The sequence below is a fragment of the Lepidothrix coronata genome, unplaced genomic scaffold (assembly GCF_001604755.1).
Source record: "Lepidothrix coronata isolate B3197 unplaced genomic scaffold, Lepidothrix_coronata-1.0 Scaffold73, whole genome shotgun sequence".
Taxonomy (NCBI): Eukaryota; Metazoa; Chordata; class Aves; order Passeriformes; family Pipridae; genus Lepidothrix; species Lepidothrix coronata.
In genome coordinates this window covers 4,097,944-4,101,711 of record NW_016690253.1, presented here as the reverse complement: position 1 = coordinate 4,101,711, position 3,768 = coordinate 4,097,944, and the positions used below count along the sequence as shown (strand labels likewise).

At 50.7% G+C, this 3,768-nt stretch overlaps 1 long non-coding RNA gene across 1 annotated transcript; it reads left to right on the top strand.

Moving 5' to 3' along the window:
• The first annotated feature begins 2,173 nt into the window (after positions 1-2,173).
• Positions 2,174-3,520, top strand: LOC108499399. Its single transcript, XR_001875525.1, has 3 exons — positions 2,174-2,240; positions 2,874-2,944; positions 3,478-3,520. It is a non-coding gene; the product is annotated as an uncharacterized LOC108499399 (long non-coding RNA).
• The last annotated feature ends 248 nt before the right edge of the window (positions 3,521-3,768 follow it).

Genomic DNA, 3,768 nt, shown 5'->3' with positions numbered 1-3,768 from the left:
CCCAGCCTGCTGGGAAGACAAAAGGCTTTCTCGGCGGGGCAGCGGCCGGAACGCCGGGAGAAGGCCGGGAGAACGTCGGGAGCTCGGCAAGGCCGCTCGGCAGCAGCCCTGTGGTGCTGCCCAAGCCCAGCTCACATTTCAAAGCTCTTGTTTTTCAACTGAGTGTCCTCCTTTTCCCCTTTTTTAATGCATATATGTATTCAAAGCAGAGTTATGATAAAAATCCGACCCAGGGCTGGAAGCGGGGGGTTGAGTTGCATTTTGGCACAGATGGGGTTCATCCCTTCTGCAGGAGGCTCCTTGCCAAGAGACATCTTGGAGTGGAAGGAATTCAAGAAATCAGGGATTTTGCATATTATTGAGCTTTATTTGTCCCATCGAGGGAGGTGAGAGGAAGAGGGAAGGGTTTGAGCGTAAAAAAATCTGGTCTGGGATTTACCTGTGACTGAGGCAGGTGAAAAGTGTTGGATGATGGATTCTTCCCAGTGAATGAAGAGACAAAGGGGAGTCTCTTCTCTGTCTGACACTTTGGTAGCAGCAGATTTTCAGGCAAGGGAGGTGAAGTAAAAAATCTGGTCTGGATCAGTGTGTTTGTACCTCCGTGGATGAGAGTGTTTGTACCTCCTCAGACGGACTCTGCAATGGTGTTTGAGATGAAGATGATTTGGAACAAGCCCTCATGGAAGACACATGGTGGGAAACCTCTCCCTGTTGCTGGAATTGTTTGTTGGAGATACCAGCTCACATTAGATCATCACCCATATCCCCCTCACTGCTGCCAGAGCACTTTGTCCTCCTGTTTGTTGTCCTAGTCTCCTTTCTTCATCCTTTACTGCTCAAGACCAGCAGGAGCTGAATCTTCCCAAACTTCTCCCTGGGATTTTTGGATGACGTGTCCCAGCCCCACAGGAGATGAGCCCTAACTCACAGCCCTGATTCTTATGAGTTTCCAGGAAAAGGCTGCGGAGAGCTTTGAATGCAAACACGTGTGCCTGCATCACTCAGGCAGCCAGGGAGGACAGGGATATCGTGTTCCTCGGTCACTGATTAAAATTAACCAATCCTAATCAGATTTTCAAACAGGAGCGTTCAGGGAAGTGTGGACAAGTGCATCATGATGATTTGTTAATGTTGCTCCGAGACTCGGAGCCCTTAATTAATGTATTCATGAAAAGCACACACAAAGCAGGTTGCAGATAAAATGACACGTGGAACGGGGTGATTTCATTAATTGTGGATTTCTGGTCAGTCTCCCCAAAGCTCTGACGTCTCTGCCATCCACCCCGACTCAGCTCCCTGTGCCTGTTGGTGGTGGGATGGGTTAGAACAGGCTGATGCTCCTCACCTTGCCCATCCTCAGGCTCCCTGGTCCTTGTGCCACCTGTATGAACCCGGCTGTCCCCAAAGTCCTGCATCCAAACCCCCCCAAATTATCCCCAGGAGAAGAGCAGAGCCTCCCTGCCAAAGGCAGCAGCAGCTCCGAGCACGTCAGAGCTCCGAGGCTCATCACCTGCTCCTGCCCCAGGGAAAAGAGTGGAAATCCAAGACTAAGTGCAACTTACACCACGGATTCTTTGAACAGGACATAAATGGCAGTTCTGGACACACAAAAGAGCGAGTGTGAAGTTTCCTGCCCCTGAAATGGAGGCCCAGAGGGGGGGTGTCCCTGAGGAGTGCGGGCGTGTGGCGTTTGGGGGTGGTGAGGTGACAGATGGTGAGACCTCAAAGCAGCTCTGCTCCGATCCCGAGGTGAGGCAGGGATGGGGAAGGTGATCCCTCAGTCCCTCCGGCTGTCACCTCCCTCCCACGTGAGACTCAAACCATCAGGGAGGGGCCACCACAAAACTCTCTCCGAAGTCCTTCTGTTACAGGGCCAACTAATGCTGCTTGCAAGGGCCCGGGGGAGGGTCACAAAAGCTCATCCCAGCTGCAGCATTCACTGGATAACATTTCCAGGAGGATTTACTCAAAGTTCTGTGCTAAGACCATGGCTTGCACCAACCACACCACACAGAGAATGTGAATTCCTGGTTTGTGCAGCTGCTGAACTCAGATCAGCAGTTTGGTTACCCCTGGGGGTGTCCAGGCTGCTGGAGTTCAATGGGAAAACCACCCCTGAGCCTGGCCAAAGACTGTGACATCATCCCAAACGGACCGTGGGACAGCCCTGCCCGTGAGGATCATCCTTGTGGGAGCTGAAACACAGGGAATCCACTTGGGCAGGTCTGAAACAAGTGAAGGTGAAGAAGAAAGGAGATAACAGATCTGAGAACAGATCCCAGGCAATTCACTGGCTAGGCACTCCTGGAAATTGTCCTTTGTCATGTGTATTCCTTCTTTTAGTGTCCTTATCATGTGTGTTCCTCCTTTTTATGTCCTTTATAAATCCCCCTTTTGGGGGGAAATTATTCCCCCTTTTGGGAACTGTGTATTTCCCCTTTTTGGACCATCATCATGTTTATTCCTCCTTTTTGTGCCCTTTGTCAGGTGTATTCCTCCCTTTCTCTAGAGGAAAAGGAATTCCAAATGTGTGCAGCTGAGAGCACTCAGTTGAGGGGTGTCCCCTCGGTCAGGCTGTGAGGGGCAGCTCCACGAGGAGAGGGAGAGACAGGGAAAGGCCACTGGTTTTGGAGAACACCCTTGCCACCCCTTCTCTTTGCAGTGCTGCTGCGACTGGTGGGGAAGGAATCATGGAATAATTTGGGATGGAAGGGATTTTCAAGGCTATCTGATCCAATTCCCCTGCCATGGGAAGGGACACCTCCATCCAGATCAGGTTGCTCAGAGCCCTGCCCTACCTGGCCTTGAACACTTCCAGGGCTGGGGCTCCTACCCGAGGAAGGAAGAAGCAAACAAGAGATTTTTTTTCCCAGGAAAGTCTTCCAAAAAACCAGCTCCTGGCAGGACTCTGTGCATTCAAGCCTGGCTGTGCAGCAAACAACAGGTCAGCAAAACACAAGTAGAAGGAGCTGATCCAGCTCGAGGTGTTTAAGGCTTTGGGAAATCTATTCAAGTGTCAGGGCATGTGGACAGGAGGGAGAGAGCAGGAGCAGCCCTGGAGGGGATGCTGCTGTGTGAGCACATCCTGCATGGCTGAGTTACCAGCTGGGACTAAAATCCCAAGTCTCTTCCCGAAGACTTAATTTGGGTTCACACAACCCACTTTGTCCTCAGTTTGTTCTTCAGGGAGGCAGGCAAGGATGTGAGGCAGAGGGGAAACCCTGTGGTACACAGAGTTAAAAGCCTGGGTGGCAAATCTCACAAGCTGAGATGCTCTTGGCTTTCTTTTCCTGTAGAAGAACTAGAGAGGAAAGGAGGTGGTCATCCCAGAAACGCAGAACCATAAAATCCTGGAATGACTCACAGATCATCTGGTTCCAACCCCCTGCCATGGGCAGGGACACCTTCCACATGGCAATGAGCAGAAACATTGGCTTTGACACAAAACCCTTTTAATGGCATTTTTTTTTTTTGCAGATCCCAGCAATGGTGGAACTTGAAGTGAGTTCCAAAAAACCCCAAGGCAGAAGGTGCCGTGACATATGAGCTGGGGGGGTTTGTCCTCTTCTGAGTCAGTATTGCTGAGTCCATGGAATAAAGGACAATTTAATTACTGCCGTAATAAATAGGATTGTAGAGGGATATTACAGGCATTTATTTCACGTGGCAACAGATTCAGTAAATATGCTTTGCTCAACACCCTGCTGCAGTTGTGCTCATCAGCAGCTGAAATGAAGAGCCTCGGTGGGCCTTGGGTGACTGGATCCA